Consider the following 22711-nt stretch of genomic DNA (forward strand, 5'->3'; position numbering starts at 1 on the left):
CTGAGGAAGGGGACTGGTGTAGAGACTCAAGAGTTGAATGTTGAATGTGTTAGCATGAGGGATCTTTGAGACCACCTTTGAGATGAAAGTAAGTAGCTGAGTATCAGGACTGTGTTTAAGAATGCAGGCTGGGCTAGAGATGGACATGTGAGAACCCTCTTAGTCTTGGATTGAGCTGGGATTAGATGGTGTCAGAAAAGTGAGAAGCCCTTTCCTGTGCCCTTTTAAGGTTGACACAGTCTTTAAGAGCCTAACACAGAAAGGTAAAGTAAGTTTCCATAAAACCCAGAGACAATATTGCAAAATTCCTCTTTGGATCATGTCTGGAGTCACAGCTGAAGAAAAAAAAAAGAAAAAGAAAAAGAAGAGGAGAATATGAAATGAGCCTCAGGTAACTCCAACATTCCTGCTCTGTAAAACTGTCTCCACCACAAGTTGTGGCCCTTGGCCCATGCAGTTCTTCTGTGTGCCGTGTGTGATACACTTGCACCTCATTGCAGATGTACTTTTTCTCTTTTCCAGTCCAAACCTTTCTTTTTACCCTCTGATTGGATAATTTCATATGTTTTGTTTTCAAGCTTGCTAATTCTTTCCTGTTTGATCAAGTCTGCTGTTGAAGCTATCTAATGAGTTTTTCAGTTCAGTTATTCTAGTCTCTGTTCCTAGAATTTCTATCCAATTTTTTTTAATTATTCCTATTTCTTTGTCAAATTTCTAATTTTGTTCCTCAATTGTTTTCCAAGTTTTTTTGTTTGTTTGTTTGTTTGTTTGAGACTAAGTCTCACTCTGTTGCCCGGGCTGGAGTGCAGTGGCGCGATCTCAGCTCACTGCAACCTCCGCCTCCTGGGTTCAAGCGATTCTCTTGCCTCAGCCTCCCAAGTAGCTGGGATTACAGGTGCACACCACCATGCCTGGCTAATTTTTGTACTTTTAGTAGAGACGGGGTTTTGCCATGTTGGCCAGGCTGGTCTTGAACTCCTGACCTTGTGATCTGCCTGCCTCAGCCTCCCAAAGTGCTGGGATTACAGGTGTGAGCCACCACACCCACCCTGTTTTCCAAGTTTTATTTAATTTTCTATTTGTATTTTCTTGTGATTCCCTTAACTTGTTTTAAAGGATTCTGAATTCTCTGTCTCACATTTCACAGATCTTCAATTCTTCTGGGACTGTTGTTAGAACTTTGTTGGTTTTTTTGGTGATGTCATATTTCCCTGAGTTTTCATAGTCCTTGCATCTTTACACTGTTGTTTGCATATCTGAGGAACCAGGCACCTCTTCCAGTTTTTGCAGGTATTCTTTGCTTGTGTTAGACCTTTACTACTTAGTATTGGAATTCAAACACTGGCCTGTTGTTTCTTCCCATTCTGGGGAGGACTTATAGCGAGCACCAGAACTAAAACACTGCACTGGAGCTAAATTGTTGCTTTGTCATTGTTTCTTGGTCTAGGGAAAACTTATAGTAAGCACAGGAGGCTAAATGTTGCCCCAGAACTATATGGCCACCCTGCCATAGTTTCTCAGTGTGGGGAAGATTTAAGCAGGCACTGGAACTTAATCCTGACCTTTTAGTTGTTTCCGGGCCAAGGAGACGCTTTCTGCAAGTACCTGGGCGTTGTGAAAAATACAGCCAGGCATTTGGGCCTTTCCATGGACTGTGCCCCTGCAGCTCTATGACTCCAGCCAGTCTCTTCAACAAGGCATCCCCACCAATCAGAGCACAGAGTAGCCACCAAGATCCAAGTGCCAGTGCTGCAATTAGCATCCTGCTCTTTGTCTCTAAGTCATCCCAGGTGGTTCAGCCCTCCTGGCATTCCCAAAGGTTCCCACGGGACAGGACCAGAGTGGGCTTCCCTTGAAGATTCCCAGACCATGGGGAGACCAAATTTCCACCCCCACGTCCCTCCTCTAACTCCTGAAACAATGGATTGGGGAAAATTCTCTGTTCATAGCATGCTGCCTCATTAGGGGAGGGGACAGCACAGTCTGAAATGATCACTTCCCTTACCGGTCACAGATTTTCTCAATTCTGTTCGTCGAGGGTTTTCTCCACTTCTCCTCCAAGTGTTGGTGAACTCAGGGTGGTATTCTGGTCTTGAATAGTTTCTAGTTGTATTTTTCTGAGAGGAGTGATGCCAAGGGACCTTCTACTCGGCCATCTTGGTGACATCACACCAGTACAAACTTCTCATCAACACATCATCTACGTAGTTTGTATTCTTGCTAAGGATATATAATCTGAATCTAATTATGAGAAAACAATCAGACAAATTGAGATTATGGAGCAACACACAAGTCAGGTAGTGTGGCCCTTTCAAAAGTGTCAATTTCATTAAAGACAAAATAAAATTAAATCCAAATAAAAAACAAGGCTGGGCGCGGTGGCTCACGCCTGTAATCCTAGCACTTTGTGAGGCCAAGATGAGTGGATCATGAGGTTAGGAGATCGAGACCATCCTGGGTAACACGGTGAAACCCTGTCTCTACTAAAAATACAAAAAATTAGCTGGGCGTGGTGGCAGGCGCCTGTAGTCCCAGCTACTCGGAGAGGCTGAGGCAGAAGAATGGCGTGAACCCGGGAGGCGGAGCTTGCAGTGAGCTGAGATCGCGCCACTGCACTCCAGCCTGGGTGACAGAGAGAGACTCTGTCTCAAAAAAAAAAAAAAAAAAAAAAACAAGGAGACAGGCCGGGCACAGTGGCTCACGCCTATAATCCCAGCACTTTGGGAAGCTGAGGCAGGTTGATCACCTGAAATGTCAGGAATTCCAGACCAGCCTGGCCAACGTGGTGAAACCCCATCTCTACTAAAAATACAACAATTAGCTAAGCGCAGTGGCAGGCACCTGTAATCCCAGCTACGGGGCAGGCTGAGGCAGGAGAATTGCTTGAACCCGGGAGGTGGAGGTTGCAGTGAGCCAAGATCATGCCACTGTACTCCTGTCTGGGCAACAGAGCGAGACTCTGTCTCAAAAACAAAAAAACAAGGAGACAGTTCTGGAATCTTGATTTAAGGAAACCAAGGAGACATAACGACCAAAGGAATACATGACCCTTGACTGGATCCTCCTAAATTGAAAGGAAAAAATTATAAGGGTTATTTTAAGGACAATAGGGAATATTGAAACATATTAGATAATATTATTGTATCAATGCTAGATTTCCTGGGAGTGATCATGCTATTGGAGTTATGTAGGAGAATGTCCTGGTTCTCAGGAGGTATGTACTGAAGTGTTTAGGGATGACATGTCTGCAACTTTCAACTGGTTCAGGAAAAAAATATATATATATACAGAAAGAGAGAAATGACACAAATGTGGGAATGTATTAACAAACGAAACACTAAGTGAAAAGTATATGGGTATTCATAGTACTACACTTGTAAATTTTCTTTAAGTTTTAAATTTTTCAAGATAAAAAGTTAAAGAAATTGCAATGACTTCTAAGACCAACTATCCAGAGTTAGGCCAAACTTCGCAAGCTATGGGTATAATCCTCCACAAGACTGCCTTCACTTCAGACACCAGCTGCAAGTTTGGGGGTCCCCAGGCCACTCTCACATCTGATCAACTGGCTACAAAACTTGGGAGTTCTCATTACCCCCTCAAGTTTGATAATTCACTAGAATGACTCACAGAACTCAGGAAAGTTCTGTCCTTACAATTATAGTTTTATTATAGCACAAGGATATGAATCAGAACCAGCCACAAGGAGAATACATAGGCCAAGGTCTGAGAGGGTTCCAGATGCAAAACTTCCATTGTCTTCTCCTAGTGGAGTCAGGGCCTATTGCCCTCCCCGCATATTAATATGTGACAATACACAAGGTATTGCCAATCAGGGAAGCTCACCTAAATTACAGTGTCTAGAGCTTTTATTGGGGTCTACTTTGTAGGAGTGATCGATTGAATAATTGGCTATGCCCCGTCTCCTTCTTTTCCTCTGAGGAGTGATATCACATGGCTAAAAACCCCATCCCTCTGATCACACCATGGTTCTTCATAGTGTGGCCTGCCCATATTGAGTCATCTCATTAGCTTAAACTATCGATGGCCACCATGAAAAACAAAGACACTCCTCTCATTCACAAAATTCCAATTATTTACAGGTTATCTACCTTCTAAGAACCCAGGACAAAGGCAAGCCAACTTTTTCATTTTTTCATCCAGGCTGAAGTGCAGTGGCACAATCTCAGCTCACTGCATCCTCCACCTCCCGGGTTCAAGCAATTCTCCTGCCTCAGCCTCCCCAGTAGCTGGGACAACAAGCACCCATCACCATGCCCAGCTATTTTTTTTTGTATCTTCAGGAGAGACAGGGTTTCACCAAGTAGACCAGGCTGGTCTCAAACTCCTGACCTCTGGTGATCTGCCCACCTCGGCCTCCCAAAGTGCTGGGATTATAGGCATGAGCCACTGCACCTGGCCGAACTTTTTTATTACACAGAAATAAGAGTTTTTAAAATATTTTAAAATGCAAATATTTAAAACATCCATCTAGAACCACAGTAGGTGGGCCTAGAGCACTTGAGCTTGAAAAAAAAAAAAAGAAAAAACTGCTAGACTCCAGGGATACTGTTTCAGCTCCATGCTCCCTCCAAACAGCAGCGCAATCTGTTTGCATCTTGAATTTAAAGAGACCACTCAGGTGTCTCAACAGTTCCCATTTCAAAGGCATTAGGATAAGTCACTTCACTTTCCTACACAGGGTCAGCCACAAACAGTAAATATACAGTTGTGTAGGAGTGACAAATGAAAGGAAATAATTTACATTTGTTGCCCAATACTTCCCAATTCAATTTACTATGCCAAATTCTTATGATAATCACAGCCCATACTACTTCAATCAAATCAGATCCCTCTAACTCTCCAACCCAAACAGGGAGGAAGTCAGCATTCATGAGCAGTGTGAAAAATCACTGTATAATTGCAAATTAGAACCATAATCAGCCCTCTGGCCCCTGAGCCCTCTTCATCACTAGGCTGTGAACCAGGATGACTTCTCGTGAATATATCTGCAGGAGAAGAACGCCAAAGCACCGACAGAGAGCAAACCCTTGTTCATAGACACAGTGGAGAGAACAGAGGGAAGAAATGTTTGTGAAAAATGAAATGAGGAAGTTTGTTATTCAGCAAATCGGGTCTCTATGAGATCAGTGTTCTCTCTGTAGCTAGTTTGTTTTTATTTATTTATTTACTTATTTTATTTTTTGAGATGGAGTCTCGCTCGATCGCCCTGGCTGGAGTGCAATGGCTCGATCTCAGCTCACTGCAACCTCCGCCTCCTGGGTTCAAGCGATTGTCCTGCCTCAGCCTCCCAAGTAGCTGGGATTACAGGTATGTGCCACCACACCCAGCTAATTTTTTGTATTTTTAGTAGAGACAGGGTTTCACCATGTTGGCAGGCTGGTCTCAAACTCCTGACCTCATGATCTGCCCGCCTCGGCCTCCCAAAGTGCTGGGATTACAGGTGTGAGCCACTGCACCCAGCCACTAGTTTGTTTTTAAATATGAAAGTGATGACCGGGCAAAGTGGCTCATGCCTGTAATCCCAGCACTTTGGGAGGCCAAGGCAGGTGTATCACCTGAGGTCAGGAGTTCAAGAACAGCCTGACCAACATGGTGAAACCCCGTCTCTACTAAAAATACAAAAAATTACCAGGGCTTGGTGGCGGGCACCTGTAATCCCAGCTACTCAGGAGGCTGAGGCAGGAGAATGGCTTGAACCTGGGAGACGGAGGTTGCAGTGAGCCGAGATGGCGCCATTGCACTCCAGCCTGGGCAACAAGAGTGAAACTCCGTCTCAAAAAAAACAAAAAAGAAAGAAAGTGATGCATGCATGTAGTATTTTTTGTTTTTTGTTTTTTGTGCGTTTTGTTGTTGTTGTTGTTCAAACAGTAAAAGGAGTGACATTCAAAATATTTAACGACTGTTGCAACTAGGGCACAGACCAATCAGGGTGACGGATTCCAAGCCACTATACTGTACTGGGGAGTACCTACTGCACAGCAGATTGGATATACAACAAAGAAAGAGGTCTCTCACCCCAGACTCCCAGCTGCACTCCCCAGAGGTAACCACTGTTTATTTCTTAGGACTTATTCCAGAAATGTTTCACGCATCTACCAACATATCTCTGTGCCGATATATCCCTTTTTGTCTAGAGCATTGCTTTTGAAAACACCATACTGTTCTGGAGCATACTGTCTTCTTTTAACAGTGTATCTTGGCCAGGTACTGTGGCTCACACCTGTAATCCCAACACTTTGCGAGGCAGAGACAGGTGGATCACTTGAGGCCAGGAATTTGAGTCCAGCCTGAGCAACATAGCGAGACCCTGATTCTACCCAAAAAATAAATTAAAAATTTGCCAGCTATGCTGGTATGCGCCTGCAGTCCCAGCTACTCAGGAAGCTGAGATGGGAGAATCACTTGAGCCCAGGAGTTCGAGGCTGCAGTGAGCTATATGATCCAGCACTCCAGACTGGAGGACAGAGTGAGACAAACAAACATGTATCTTAGACATGGTTTGCTCTACATCTGTAGCTCATTTTTGTTACACTTTAGCAATGCTACTCAAAGTTTGGTCTGTTTACCAGTGCAGAAACTGTTTGCTACTGGTTTGAGAAAAGATAAGGGAGGAGCTTGCATCAGAATGCAAATCAATTATGTCTCTAAGTGCACTGTTTATTTCTGCTGATATATACCCATGACCATTGAATAACACAGGGGTTAGGGGCATCGACCCCCTGTGCAATCTAAAATCCATCCATAACTTTTGACTACCCCCAAAACGTGACTATTAATATCCTACTGTTGAGTGGAAACCTACTGATCAACATAAACAGTCAATCGACACATATGTTGTATGTTATATGTATTATATACTGTATTATTACAATAAAGTAAGCTAGAGAAAATAAAATATTAATAAAATAAGGAAAATATATTTGCTATTCATTAGTTGGAAGTGGACTGTCATAAAGGTCTACATCCTCACCATCTTCACACTGAGTAGACTGAGGAGGAGGAGGAGGAGGAGGAAAAGGAAACTTTGGTCTTGCTGCTTCCGAGGTGGCAGAGGTGGAAGAGGTAGAGAAGGGGAAAGGGAGGTAGGACAGGCAGGCATATTCGGTATAACTTTCATTGAAATAAATCCACATATAAATGGACTTGTGCAGTTCAAACCCATGTTGTTCAAGGGTCAACTGTAAATATACGTATTTTTTGTCAGAAAGACTCTTGATGAAGTCATTGACTTACATTCTGGCTCAAATTCCTTAACTCCTAGTAGACCAGTAACAAACAACAGGCTATCTATTTTGAGCAGTACAGCCCCAGAGCAGGTACTTTCATAAGTTATTTAACCAGTCCCCTCTTGATGAGCAATTGGGTTCACACAAGTGAACGTTCTTGTATGCATACGTCTTCATGCACTTGGGAGAGGATTTCCGTAGGATAGTCCTAGGAGTGGTATCAAGGTTGTGCAATTGATGAAAAAGCTGGTCATGATGGTGCCAGAGAGTTAAAAGTGACCTCAGAGTCACTTCTAAATAAAAAATAATGGGTTATTCAATGCGAAATTGAGTCGTCCAGTTTTCACATTTCATTGATGAGAAAGCCAAAACCACAAAGGTAAAAGCAAGGCCCAAAGTCTAACAAGTCAGTGTCAGGAATGGGCCCAACTCCTCTGAAAGGCACTGGGTGTCAGCAGAACAAAGACCTAGACACAAGGCCTTAGGGCCTGAGCTAAGGGGATGGATGGAATGACTCTGTCTCCTGCAGCAGTATAACTGGAAACAAGGGTATCTCAGGGTCTCCCCAGGGCCTAATCTACAGGAAATCCAGGTTCTGTTTTAATGAGTGTTGCTGAGCTTCCTAGGAACACCTGTGAAGGAGACTTTGGAGCACACTCCTTGGGCCTGTCTTAAGCTGCACCATGGAGGAAAGAAGGAAAAGGTCACATTAGACCAGGATATCCTAAAAAGGCAGATAATTTATTAATACCTCGAACTTTGAAGAGTTCAGTGATAGTGGGCTCTGGTCAGAGAAAAAAAGGAACAGTAAAAAGGAACTAAGAGCAAATGAAGGATCAAAATGATAGAGAACAGAGCTGTATAAGACATGGATGAGGTAGAGGTTCCATAAAAGCTAAAGAAAGTGATCACAGATTTAGAAGGAGAAACACAGCAATGGAGTCCTGGAAGCCAAGAGAGAAAAGTTCCAAGAAAGAACAAGCAGACAGCAGCAGCAAAAGTTGCAGAGGACTCAAATGAGATGAGGACTTTAAAAGAGCCCGTGGATTTGGCAACATGGAAGCCACTGGCGGCCTCGTGGAGTCACTTCAGTAAAGCAGTGACAGCAGAATTCAGACTGCAGTGAATGCAGAAGGGGATGGGAAATGAGAAAATTGAGCCGTTGAGCGTAGACGGTAATTCTTGGACAGATTGGTTGGGAAAGAAGAGAGAAAAAAAGGAGAGTAGAAGGCGGCTGCTGGGAGACATAAGAGTGTATCCTGTAAGAACTTTACTCGATCTCTGTGTGCACAGGCAGGTCACTCATTCTCAGGGCCAGCGGTCGCTGGGGAGTGAAAGGGGAGTCCCAGCTTCCTGTACCAGCCTTCGCTGCATCGTGATTCCCTGAAGATTTGTATAAATTATCGAAAGTAACAGAACTCTGTGCCCACACTGTTTGCAAGATGTGTGCATGCGGTATGATAAAAATAATAGCCACCATTTATTGAGAAAATATTTATGCAAAGCTAAGAGCTTTACATAAATTATCTCATTTAATCCTTACAACAACTCTGTGAGGTAAGCCTTATAATTTTTTCTTCAATTCGAAAATGGTAAAACCTGAGACACAGAAGTCTTAATTAGCCTGCTACAGGTCATCCAGCAAATAAATGCAGCAACGGGATTCAAACCCCAGTTCACCACACTCCAATGCCTGCACTCCTATTAAGCCAGAGTCCCTCAAGCTGGACTCTATGAATCACATGCAACAGGCTCATGTGGGGAGCTTTTCAAAAATCCAAAAGCCCAGGTTCCATGAAAGATATACTGACTTTTTAAAAATAAAAACTGGAGCCCAGAATCTGAAATCTCCACAAATGATACCATCAAGCTCTGCAAATGATTCCTATGCTCACGGAAGTCTTCTAAGGCAAAGTATCTACCTCCTTACTGTGTGAGCTGCCTGCCCTTGGTCTTCATCCACCTTGGGATTCACACGCGCTTGAGGATAAAGAGAGCCTGGACTGCTTGTTTGAGATAAAGTAGCTTCCCAAGGCCTTAACCTGGACCTACTGAGCGAGCATGTCCACAGGAAAGACCAGCAGTCTGTTATATATATTTAGCAAGCTCCTCAGGCAATTATTATCTTCAGAGAAGACTGAGAAATTCTGTTCAGTTTTTCACAGCTAAAACTATCCTAAGTGCCACCCTGGGGTCTAATTTACGTTCTAACACTTAATCATTCTAAGCTTCACTTTCCTATAAAATGGGCATAAATGTGCCTGCCTGGCAGAGCTGTTGTGAAGAATAGATACCGTACTAACTAGGATTAGAATTACCTGCTTACAACAAAAACAAAATAACAATGGCTTAAACAAGGGGGTTTATTTTTCTCTCAGGTCTAAGTCTAGAGGTAAGCAATCCAGAGCGGGTATGAGGTCTGGGAGGAAAGACTCTGGCTGTTAGTCTGCCCTTTCATCAGTAACACATTGCCTCTTGACACAAAATGGCAACTGAGGCTGCAGCCATTTTGTCTACAGCCCTGGGTAAAGAGAAGAGAAGAAGGGATTCACCACCCAGGCAGGCCGGATCCCCTTAAGGAGTATATCTGGAAGGTCCTCGTGATACTTCCGGTTTATATTGCATTGATCAGAACTTAGATACAGGCCCACACCTAGTTGCAAAGAAGGCTAGGATCTTTTCGTTCAATATCAGGTCTTTGCCACCCCAAATAAATCAGGCTTCTGTTATTTAAAAAAAAAAAAAAAAAAAAGAGGAAAATAAATATTGGTGTTTCAGCCAGGCTCAGTGGCTCACGCCTATATTCCCAGCACTTTGGGAGGCCGAGGCAGGTAGATCACCTAAGGTCAGGAGTTCAAGAGCAGCCTGGCCAACATGGAGAAACCCCATCTCTACTAAAAATACAAAAATTAGTGGGGCGTGGTGGTGTGCACCTGTAGTCCTAGCTACTTGGGAGGCTGAAGCACAAGAATCGCTTGAACCTAGGAGGCAGAGGTTGCAGTGAGCTGAGATCATGCCACTGCACTCCAGCCTTGGCAAAAGAGCAAGATTCTGTCTCAAAAAAAAAAAAAAAAATTGGTGTCTCAGTCACAAGAATGTGCCTCTGCAAACTTCTCACTGCAGGGAGCTGAGGGCACGAGCTGCTGTGCTTTAAACTCCATTGGCCACGCCTTCCCTGGAGATGCACCCCACCAATGACAGAGTGCTGAGTACAGAGTCAGACCCAGTCCTAACAGACAAGAGACTCCTTTGTTAGCTGACTTTGGCTCAAGGACTCCCTGAGGGTTTTGCAGAGCCTTTGTTAGAATGCACCTTCCTTCAGAATGCCAAAAACCCAGGCTTCTCTTCCTCTCTCCTTTTCTTGGGGCCGGCGGCTCTCCTGGCCTTCTCTAGCTCCCTCCCTCCTTCCACACAAGCATTTCCCCTTGTAAAACAACTGCATGTTTCATCCCATCTTGGTGTCCATCTCTCAAAGTAGCTGACTAACAAAAATGGCAAGGCAATTCACAGTTTCCCACACAGATTCAGTAATGCACGTAACACTTGTGGAACTTGGTGATGGGAATGGAGTAGACAATAAATAATAGCTGTGTGGAGGGAGAAAGAGGAAGTAGTGCAGGGCCAACCATGGAGAAAGGAATGTTTTACTGAAAGGGGGGACACAGGGTCTGAGGCAAATCACTCTGTTTGATTCTCCTTCACCCCCAAAGTATCTCCATTATGGTAACACTTGGTTAATCACAGCACCAAAGTCAGTGTGCAGAGGGGAATATAGATTCAGGTAGTTGTCATATGCCTGTAATCGAGGCCAAAGCAGGAGGATCACTTGAAGCCAGGAGTTCAAGACCAGGCTCAGCAACATGGAGAGACCCCGTTTCTACAAAAAATACAAAAAATAGCTGGGTGTGGTGGCGTGAACCTGTAGTCCCAGCTACTTGGGAGGCTGAGCGGGGAGGATCACTTGAGCCTGGGAGGCAGAGGTTGCAGTGAGCTGAGATCGTGCCACCGTACTCCAGCTTGGGTGACAGAGAGAGACTCTGTCTCAAAAAGAAAAAAAAAAAAAAAATTTTCATCACAGTACAATTGAACTGGTTTAGTTCACCAATCATTTCAAGTCATTTTTCAACAAAAACAAAGAGGAAAAAAAGCAGTAGCACGGGCCCCAAGACAAAATTGCACAAAATAAACCCAATGCCCTGAGCAACTCTGGTTCTCATACTGGAAAAACAGCGACCAGATTCCTTGTGATGGTGATTAGGAACATTATTTCCATGAAAACTGTTCAGTGTGGAGGCAAAAGCACAATCTCTACACAAATAATAAAGAATTTCGGCTGGGAGCTCACACCTGTAATCCCAGCACTTTGGGAGGCCAAGGTGGGTGGATCACCTGAGGTCAGGAGTTCAAAACCAGCCTGGCCAACATGGTGAAACCTCATCTCTACTAAAATACAAAAATTAGCCAGGCATGATGGCAAGTGCCTATAATCCAAGCTACTCAGGAGGCTGAGGCAGGAGAATCACTTGAACCCAGGAAGTGTAGGTTGCAGTCAGCTGAGATCGCGCCATTGTACTCAGCCTGGGCGACAGAGCGAGACTGTGTCTCAAAAAAAAAAGAAAAAATTGGGAGGCCGAGGCAGGCGGATCACAAGGTCAGGAGATCGAGACCCTGGTCTCTCCTGAGGTTTCTTGCCATTAAGGTGTTAGCCAGGGATTTAGTCTCTGAAGGCTTGACTGGGGCTGGAGGATCTGCTCCCAAGGTGGTACTCTGACATGACTAACAAGGTGACACTGGCTGTTGACAGTAGGCTCAGTTCTCTACTACATGGGTTTCTCCTTAAGGTTCCTAATGACATGGCAGCTGGCTTTCCCTAGCATGACAGGAAGAGAGAGACGAAACCAGAGACAGAGAGACCAAGAGAGAAGCTATAATGTATTTCAACCTGATCTGAGAAGTGACATACCATAACTTCTCCTGTATTCTGGTTTTGATGGGGTTTGTTTTTGTTTTTGTTTGTTTGTTCAAGACAGGATCTTGCTCTGCCACCCAGGCTGCAGTGCAATGGCACAAACACAGCTCACTGCAGCCTCAACCTCCTGGGCTTCAGCAATTCTCCCACCTCAGCCTCCGTAGTATCTGGGACTACAGACTCACACCACCATGCCTGGCTAGTTTTTGTATTTTTTATAGAGACGAGGTCTCATTTTGTTGTCCAGGCTGGTCTCGAACTCCTGGGCTCAAGCAATCCTCCTGCCTCGGCCTCCCAAAGTGCTGGCATTAACAGGCATAAGCCACTATGCCCGGCCCTGCTTCTCCTGCATTCTGCTGGTAACACAGACCATTGCTGGTACTATATGGGAGGAGACCAGATACGGTTTGAAAACCAGGAGGCAGGATCATTGGTGGCCCTCTTCGAAACTGGTTACCACAGTCTCCAAGAAGAACCCCGTCTCCCCCAAACTCCACCTAAACTCTGGAACAGGGAGGTGTGCAAATTTCACTGTTTCAAACTACAGAGGCACACAGCAAACAGTGAATTTACTCTGTCCTGGAAACTCATGTTTTAAGCCTAGTAGAACTGCTTTTCCTCAATTATACTTGAGCATCATGCCATAGGCCTGCATAGAAGGACATTATAAGAAACAGCTCCAGTTAAGTCACTGCTGTATTGCATCACTGTTCAGTCAGCTGACCCACAGGAAAAATATCTCTTTGGTCTCAGGGTCAGGAAAAGTTGAGCTTCTCCCAAATATTTGTTTTTCTCACATAAAATCTAGGATTTTATTACCACTCACGTTTCCCTCTTTACTTTGGCTGTTTGGAAGCTCGGAGCCAAACGTGTAAGCCTTTGATGGTGTTGATCTTTTTGAGCTAATGTCATCCTGGAGTTATTTCTTCCAATTGTTTTCTATTTTCTCCAACTCCCTCAACTTTTTGTCTTATCCTTTTGTATGTTTTGTACTTTTGTAATTTCCCTCAAAGCTTCTGTGGATTGAGATGGAGTTTAAATACACAATAAAATTAGTTTTTGCCCAAAAGACTGATGACCTGCACGTGCCATCTAGTGGTGAGAGAGAGACCTGCCAGAATAGAAACCTCCCTGATTTTTCAGATGGGTTTTAGATGGAGAGTGGGGAGCACTGGGCAAGGGAAGAAGAGGGAGACCGGGCCCCCTCTGTGTGCTTTGTCAGGAAATTGAGACTGCTGAGGATTAAAGAGCCTCTAGGCAGAGCCAAGGAGCAAGTGACTCAATGGCTGGAACTGAAGATGATTTATTGGAATCTGAAGAAACAATCAAAAAATAGTGAAGAATGAGGAAGGTACTGGAAGTGGAAGGGTTAAGAAAAAATGTGTTAGTAAAAGTTAACAATGAAAATAGACCTGATTCAAGCAAGTAATCACTTGAAAGGTGCTTAATGTAGGTTGATTGCAGATGTGACCAGCCATTTTTTAAACATTCACATTAACTGTAGAAAGAAGCTTAGAGTCCAGTGTTTTTATTTTACTTGAGAGAAAACTAGGGCACAGAAGCATTGAGCATCTTGTTCAAGGTCATACAGCCTGTGAGCCCCATGTCCAGGGTAACTCCTAGACCAGTCCTCTTTCCCCAGCACCACCCTACTCCTAACTGTATGTAGCAGATGCTCATTTGGGCTTTCATTTTGCACATAGGGTTTCAAAAGAAAAATGAAGTCATTACATAAAAATGCTGGATCCAGCATATTTTCAATGAATTACTACTAACTGGTTTTGTAGCTACACCCTTGACCTACCCCCAAAATGTCAGGGTGGTGGTTCAAAGCACCGGCTTCGTTAATCTTCACCATGTGGCAAGTCATCAGTTCACAATGATAGAGAAGGACTCCAGAAGCCAATGGCAGTAGGTGAGGGAGCCCCAATCTGGGGAAGAGAAAGTAAATTCACTCATCTACCATGTTAACCTAGCATCTGCTCTGGGCCACGTTCTAGGCAGTTTGCTGGGGTGGCAATATCAACAATGCACTGGCCATGTCTGGAGCTATATGTATCCCATCTCCCTGTTCCCTGACCTGTGTTCTTGGACACAACTTCAGCTAAAACTGAGGCATAGCTTGGATCTGGAGGGCCCTTGAAGACCTAGCCCAGGGATCTACAGTCTCAAGTTGAATGTCTTGGAAACAGCCTGAAGTCAGGGACCACTGAGGGGGCTGGAAATACTGTCTGAAAAGGAACTTGAGACATTCCCATACTGGACAGCACAAATATGGAATATTTTAATCATCTGAGAGAGTTCTATTGAACAGCACTGACCAAGAGTGCCCTTTCCTGGATTTTCTGCTCCTCTGAGTCCTACCAGTTCTCCTAAGCCCTTCAGCAGCTGATATCAGCAGAGACTGATATGAGTCACTGATTCCTGGAAAAGGCAGAACTCTGGTACAATGGCTGTTCCAAGTTGATGTCCTCAGAGGTACAAATGGCACACCAGAGACAGAGGACATCTGAAGTTGTTTCTTAAACTTTCCGGGCTTCTGTGCTGGTAACGGGTGCCAGATGGGGCAAAAAGAACAGAAGGAATATTGAGGGTCTCAACCTTTGAGATCAGAAAGACCCAATTTCCTATCAAGGTTCTCCATTACTAGTTGGGTAATCTTCAGGCAAAGCCTTTGGGCACCAGTTTTCTTACCAGCAAAAACTGAGAACTATGATTGTCACAAAGATTAAATGAGACAGTGGATGAGACAGTGTCTGGCTCATGGGTAAGTGTAGATTTCTTACTCATCTCTTCTTGCCCTTTTGGATGCTAATTTCCACTCTGCCAAGGATAAGAACCACATGTCTCCTCATCAGGTGACAGGTGGAGGCTAGTCATGGCTAGCTGTTCCACTCATTCTTTTAATGAATATTTGTTATGAAAACAGCAACTGGCCAGGTGTGGTGGCTCACACCTGTAATCCCAGCACTTTGGGTCACCTGAGGTCAGGAGTTTGAGACCAGCCTGACCAACATGGTGAAACCCCATCTCTACTAAAAACAAAAAATTAGCTGGGCGTGGTGGTGCATGCCTGTAATCCCAGCTACTTGGGAGGCTGAGGCAGGAGAATAGCTTGAACCCGGGAGGCGGAGGTTGCAGTGAGCCGAGATTGCACTGGACTCCAGCCTGGGCAACAGAGCAAGAATCAGTCTCAAAAAAAAAAAGAAAGAAAGAAAGAAAAGAGCAACTGCCAGGCCTTGTGTTCTGCATCATACAAAGATAGAAAACACATCCCCAAGAGGAGGAGCTCACTGTCTCATGGGAAAGATTGGTAGGCAAACCAACAGTTACATAGCAGGGGGACAAGAAGTGAATTGAGAGTGCACAGGGAGAGCACAGAGGCGATGATATTTCAGCCAAGACAGAAAGTGTGAATAGAAGTTTGCCTGATCAGCAAGCACATAGGAGAGGGCATGCCAAGCAGAGATAACAGAACTTGCAAAAAAGGAAGACTGGAAAGTGAGGTAAATCCAATTACGAAGGTCTCTGAGCACTGTGCTGAGGAGTTTGGGCTAAAACTTGTAGGGGACACAAAGCCTCTAAAGGAAAGTCAAGTCATCATATTTGAGTACTGAAAATATTCCTATACTGCCAGTGTGGATATGGTTTAGAAGAGGCAAGACTAGGCTAGGTGCAGAGGCTCACACATGTAATCCCAGCACTTTGGGAGGCCCAGGCGGGCGGATCACCTGAGGTCAAGAGTTCGAGACCAGCCTGACCAACATGGAGAAACCCCGTCTCTACTAAAAATACAAAATTAGCCGGGCGTGGTGGCGCATGCCTATAATCCCAGCTACTCATGAGGCTGAGGCAGGAGAATCGCTTGAACCTGGGAGGTGGAGGTTGCGGTGAGCCAAGATTGTGCCACTACACTCCAGCCTGGGCAACAAGAGTGAAACTCCATCTCAAAAAAAGAAAAGAAAAGAAGAGGCAAGACTGGTAAAAGGAAAGCCAGTCTCAATTTGTTCCACTCTCCCCTACTTCACTGCGTTCCAATCACAAGGGACTTCTCTGAGTTCCCTGAATTACAAAACACCAAGCTCTTCCCCACTCAGAGCCTCTGCACTTGCTGCTCCCTCTGCCTGGACTACTCTTCTCTTGGCTGTTATACAGCTTCCTTCTTCTCGGCCTTCTTCAAGCATTTCAGACCAAATATTTCTTTCTTTCCCTAATCAAATGTATCAGTTTCCCTCCATTATTCTCTCTTGTAGCATCCTGGGGGTAGGGGTGTTCTATTTATCGCAATTTGACATTTTATTCTTATTTGTATTATGTGATCAATAGCTGTCTTCCCCATTAGGCTGTAAACACCATGAACATAAGGTCGTGTCTGCCCCTGTTCAACCCCATGTCCCAGCACCCAACACAGTGCCTGGCACGGTGCTAACACTCAATAAACACTGGATTTATGAGACTGTGAATACAGCCGAGAAGATCATGGCTTAACCAAGGAAGTAGCAGCAAACCTGGGAAAAAGAGACTAATGCTACACGAAGTAAACAGGATAGGTCTTGAGGCAGAATATGGCTTGAAGGCAGGGAACTTAAGGACTTGCTAGAATTAAATAAAATGAAACACTTCAGCAATGATAAGACATATCCTTTTTATTTACTTATTTGAGTATTGCTCTGTCGCCCAGGCTGGAGTGCAATGGCGTGATCTCGGCTCGCTGCAACCTCCGCCTCCCTGGTTCAAGCAATCCTCCTGCCTCAGCCACCAGGGGATTACAGGCGCGTGCCACCAAGCCCAGCTAATTTATTTTTATTTTTATTTTTAGTAGAGATGGGGTTTCACCATGCTGACCAGGCTGGTCTCGAACTCCTGACCTCAGGTGATCCGCCCACCTTGGCCTCCCAAAGTGCTGGGATTACAGGTGTGAGCCACCACGCCCCGCCGAAATATCCTCTTTATTTACATAGGGCATACAACTGATAAATGCCTTTGTAACTTTTGACCTATTCATTACATAGGGCATACACCAAATAACCTCTAGAGGGTATTTAAACCCCAGAAAATTCTGTAACAGTGCTCTTGAGCCCCTATGCTCAGCCTGCTCCCACCCTGTGAAATGTACTTTCGTTTTCAATAAATCTCTACTTTTATTGCTTCATTATTCCCTTGCTTTGTTTGTGCCGTTTTGTCCAATTATTTCTTCAAGACACCAAGAACCTGAACACCCTCCACTGGTAACAGTTTGAGACAAGTATCAGAATCAGTTCTACCTGTACCGAGTTCTAACTGCACTTCTAGCTGTATAGCCTGGGCAGGTCAACCACCTTTTATCCACCATGCCCTCCGTATTCCCCTCGTAAAATGAGAACGACGCCCTTGCAGCTTGGCTGAGCGAATGTCCGCAAACGCACAAACAACAACGCTGGCGCTGGGGCCGAGGGTTCTGAGGGCCCAAATGAGCACACCCGGAAGAGCAGCAGCCGCTCCTCGAGGGCGGAAGTCACAGCTCGATCTAAGTACGGAGGGTAAAATGGATCCCCCATATGCGCAGCGCCATGGTTCTTTGTAACCTCATAAAGCGTCCGATGAGCAGCAGGGGCTGGAGGGTAATTTAGGGACAATATCATTTGTTTCTTTTACATTATTTCGCCATTTTTCAGAATTCTAAAATTTGTTTAATCGAAATATCAGCTTGAGGGATGCTGAAAACTACAGAGTAAAAGAAAAATCTCCGCTAAGGGATAACCAAGAGGTAGAGATAGGAAAACGTCCATGCGCAGCACCCCCTGGCGGGAAGGAGGAGCTGGTGTGGAAGATCCGCGCAGCCCCGCCTCTTTCGCGCTGGTTCCAGTCCCACTCGGGACCACCCCCCCGGGAGTGCTAGCGGGACTCGGAGACCTTCACGTTACTACATTGCCCAGGGGACCCCGAGGCCGGCCTGGTTCTCCTCACAAAGGGAGGGGCCGAGCCGTGACTCGCTTCCCCGCCTCGAGATGTGGGTTGTTTTAATCGAGCAGGTTTCGCCTTTCCCCCTCAGCCTATGAAGCTCCCAAAAAACATCCGGCCAACCGCACCAGTCCCATCTAATGAGCCAGGAGGAAGTAGGCGCCGCAAAGCCCCCTGCGAAATGTAGTTTCCAGGAGGACTTCTGGGAAACAGAGTCCGAGGCAGGCGACAGAGCGCTCTTGCAGCCAGATGGAGCCGGGCTCGGGGCGCGTCACGTGACCTGTGCAGCCAACTGTTCGGGGACGTGGCCTTTGCCCGAGCCGCTGTTAGGAGAGGCGCTCAGGTCTGGGGAGTAGCTCCTGCCATCGCCTGGACTCGACTTCTGGACTGGCCTCCAAGAGCCGACGCAGTCCCTGCGTCTTCCCTATTCCCCAAACCGGCGCTGACCTCATATTTGCATACACTGAAACTTGTGGCTCTCCTTGACTTGGGGTGGTAGGCTCTATAGGACCGACTCACCATGTTCTCTTACCCATAGTTTCTGCAGCAGCCAAAATGAGCCATTCCATGTTCTTCACAGCTTTAGGGAATAAGCCATTAATCAACTCATTTGATTGCCTCATCTTTGAGGACCTTTTCCACTACTTGTTCACACTCCTTGTGCTCACCCATGACTGTCCCTCAGAAACTTAAGTCCTGGGATCCTTCTGCATTCTATCAGTCTGCTCCTAGTTTCATTTCTTCTCCTAGCCAACTTAGATCCTAAGAATCCTCTCCTGCCTTATTTCCTTCTGTAACAACCTCAAACCCTAGATTAATACAATTGTCTAATTTGGGTCTACTAGGTGCAACTGGAGGAGGGGAATACATCTCCTAATCCCACAGGTTGGTGCCACTAAAATGAAGGTTTCAGACTTCAACTAAGCCCTAAATTCAACCAGCTGGTTACAGCACTGTGGTGAAGGAGGCTAACCAATAGAGGAAAGGGATTTGCTGCCAAGAGTTCTGGTGGAAATACAAGGCTTTGGAAGGACTATCTTTATTGCCTTCCACATCACCCCTACACTTCATGTTTGTACTAGAATGGCATGAGAATGAAATGTAGAATTGATGCAGGCAAACCCAAAAGCTGGGGCTCAGATTGGGAGGGTTCTTGGCTTCACCCAGGAAAGAATTCAAGAGTGAGCCAACAGTAAAAGAAAGCAAGTTTATTTGAGCAACATGTACAGGAAAATGGCTGCTCCGTAGACAGAGCAGAGCTATCCCATAGGCAGAGTGGCACTCATGGATTGATGACTAGCTATCTTTATATTCACTCTTAATTATATGCTTAATAAGGGACAGGTTATTCACAAACTTTTTAGAAAAGGGGCAGGGAGCTCCTGGAACCATATAAAGTAACTTCAAGATTGTTGCCATGGAATTTGTAAAGTGTCACGGCACTTACGGGAGTGTCTTTGTGCAAATGTAGTAAAACTCCTAGTCCTAGCTGGTTTGGGGTAGTTTCTTTGCTACATCCTGTCCTGATCAGCAGGGTTATGACCAGTGCTCAGAGAACAAGCCCTGCTGATCTGCTACCTCATTACCCCTTCAGAGATTATATACTCCTCTTTAATCGTAAAGGGTTGTAGAAGGGTGGAGGTCCATCCTCTGTCACTGCCTCCTACTGATTTTGTGGGCATAGTATCCTCCTCTTGTGCCTGTGGGGACTTAAGAGAAACAGGTTTAATTCTGGACAGGTGTACCCAGCTAGTGACTCCCTGAAGTTTAACAGCAGTGGGGATGCTTAACAACGCCTGGTAGGGTACCTTCCATTTTGGTTATAATTGATCCTCGGGGGATCCTTCTTCCCAAGTTTTTAATAGGACTCTGTCTCCTGGTTGAACAGGGGAGTTATTTTTTTTCGTTTGTGAAAAAGGGAAATACCTTATTTCCATATTCTTGAAGGGCCTTTTGAACCTGGTCTAAGTTAATATGAGTGAGCATTCTATGTGTCTCCTCATCAAACAGGAAGTCTGAAGTTAAAAAATGGCCCCCCATAGGCCATTTCAAATGGGCTGTTTTAAGGTTCCCGTCAGAGCCATCCTTATGCACAAAAGGGCTATGGAAAGGAGAGAGACCCAGGTCTCTGAGGTCTCCTGACAGTTTTGCTAATGTCCTATTTAAAACATGATTGGCTTTTTCTACCTTACCTAAGGATTGAGGCCTCTAGGAGGAGTGAAGATGATAGATAATGCCAAAGGCTGAGAAAACCTGCTGGGTCACCTTAGCTGTGAAGGAAGGTCTCTTATCACTTTGCAAACATTTTGGTAATTCAAAACTTGGGATGATTTTTTTAAATAACAGTGTGGACACTTCCAATGCTTTTTCTGTCCTTGTGGGGAAAGCTTCTATCCACCTGATGAAATTGTTATAAGTACTAGCAAATACTTCAGTCCTCTATATACAGTGGCATCTGGGTGAAACCTATTTGCCAGTCTTCCCCAATGCAGGTTTGAGTAGGGGTGGGGTATAGGGTGGCTTCCTGAGTTTTTACGGGCACAGAGTTCACAGGCCCTGGTGGCCCTTTTTATAGTCTGGAATAGCCCCTGCTATTCCAGAATAGATAAGTCCCTGCCTAACCCCGATGTTAAATGGTTTACTGATGGGAGTAGCTTTATTCATGAGAGAGTAAAGAAGGCAGGCCAACAAGAAGTTATTGAGGCCAAAGTTTTACCTCCTCAGACTTCTGCTAAAAAAGTGGAATTAATCACTCTAATTAGGGATCTCTGATTGGGAAAAGACTTAAGAGTCAATATATTTACTGATTCAAGGCACAAAAAATCGCTTGAGCCCTGGAGTGGAGGTTGCAGTGAGCTGAGATCGTGCCATTGCACTCCAACTTGGGCTACAGAGTGAGACTCCATCTCAAAAAAAAAGTATGTGTGTGTGTGTGCGCGCGCGTGTGTGTATGTGTGTGCGCATGTGTGTGTGTGTGTGTGAGTGTAAACCATTTAACGCTGGGGTTAGGCAAGGACTTATCTTTAAGGTCAGGCCTGCTAGAGTAGGTCTGTTCCATGCTTTCCTCCATTCTCGGGACATAGAGTCCAGCAACAGAGTAGCAGGATTTAAAACCTGACTGACATACTTTAATGGTAAACTCTTGGGTGTCGAGCAGAGGGGTCTAATACTTGAGCAACTGACTCCCTGTTAGCCATTAATGTCCTTTTGCTCTAGGACCTAGTGTACTTGATTGAGGGGGGAAAGTAATGACATCTAATTTTTGTCCCAAGGAAGACTTCCTGGCTTTTTTTTTTTTTTTTTGAGACAGAGTCTTGCTCTGTTGCCAGTCTGGAGTGTAGTGGCATGATCTTGGCTCACTGCAACCTCCGCCTCCTGGGTTCAAGCAATTCCCCTGCCTCAGCCTCCTGAGTAGCTGGGACCTGGGACTACAGGTGCATGCCACCACACCCAGCTAATTTTTTTGTATTTTAATAAAGATGGGGTTTCACCATGCTGGCCAGGATGGTCTCGATCTCCTGACCTCGTGATCCACCCACCTCAGCCTCCCAAAGTGCTGGGATTATAGGCATGAGCCACCGCGCCTGGACGACTACCTGGCTCCTTCTACCCATAGAGTGGTGGTGGCCACAGCTCACCTGATCTAGCTGTTTAGAGAAATAAGCCCTGGTCTAGGATTATTCCCTAGCCTTTGAGTTAGAACACCCAAAGCTGTCCCTTGTTTTTCAGTCACATAGAGAGTATAAGGTTTTTCTAAGTTTGGGAGTCACAAAGCAGGGGCCGTTCCCAGATTTTCTTTTAAGGTTAGGAATGCCTGTTGGCAGGTTCCATCCCAGTTCAAAAGCTCGTGATCATTCCCTTTCAGAGCTTCATAGAGTGGTTTTGCTATGACCCCAAACCAGGAAATCCAGATATGGCAGAATCCACCCATTCCCAAAAAGGTTCTTAACTGTTTCTTAGTCTGATGGCGCTGCAGTGCCAGAATGGTCTCTTTTCATTCCTGGGCTATTGTCCTTGTTCCGGGAATGAGCATGTATCTCAAGTATTTAACCTTTTGCACAGAAGTCGGGGCCTTGTGGGGGAATACCCGATACCCTTATTTTCCCAAGAAAGTAAGGACCTGAATTATAGATATATTTTTTTGAGACGGAGTCTTGCTCTGTCACCCAGGTTGGAGTGCAGTGGCGCGATCTCGGCTCACTGCAAGCTCCACCTCCCAGGTTCACGCCGTTCTCCTGCCTCAGCCTCTCTGAGTAGCTGGGACTACAGGCACCCGCCACCACGCCCAGCTAATTTTTTTGTATTTTTAGTAGAGACGGGGTTTCACTGTGGTCTCGATCTCCTGACCTCGTGATCCGCCCGCCTCGGCCTCCCAAAGTGCTCCCAGGTGTGAGCCACCACGCCCGGCCAGAACTCAGTATTCTTACCTACCACATCAAGAGTTACCCAAGGCTCCTCTGTGGAGATGGTAAGTTGTCCAGTGGGAGCCTTGGGGAACCTCAGGTCTCATCAATTCTCTGTTGTCTTGGCCATTTCGGGTTTGAGTGGCCCA

The 22711-nt window shown here is 45.3% G+C and overlaps 1 non-coding gene across 1 annotated transcript; it reads left to right on the forward strand.

Moving 5' to 3' along the window:
• Positions 1–216: 216 nt before the first annotated feature.
• On the forward strand, positions 217–337 carry LOC129474946 (small nucleolar RNA SNORA26). The gene has a single exon (XR_008654690.1). It is a non-coding gene; the product is annotated as a small nucleolar RNA SNORA26 (small nucleolar RNA).
• The last annotated feature ends 22374 nt before the right edge of the window (positions 338–22711 follow it).

Source organism: Symphalangus syndactylus, chromosome 24 (assembly GCF_028878055.3).
Source record: "Symphalangus syndactylus isolate Jambi chromosome 24, NHGRI_mSymSyn1-v2.1_pri, whole genome shotgun sequence".
NCBI lineage: Eukaryota > Metazoa > Chordata > Mammalia > Primates > Hylobatidae > Symphalangus > Symphalangus syndactylus.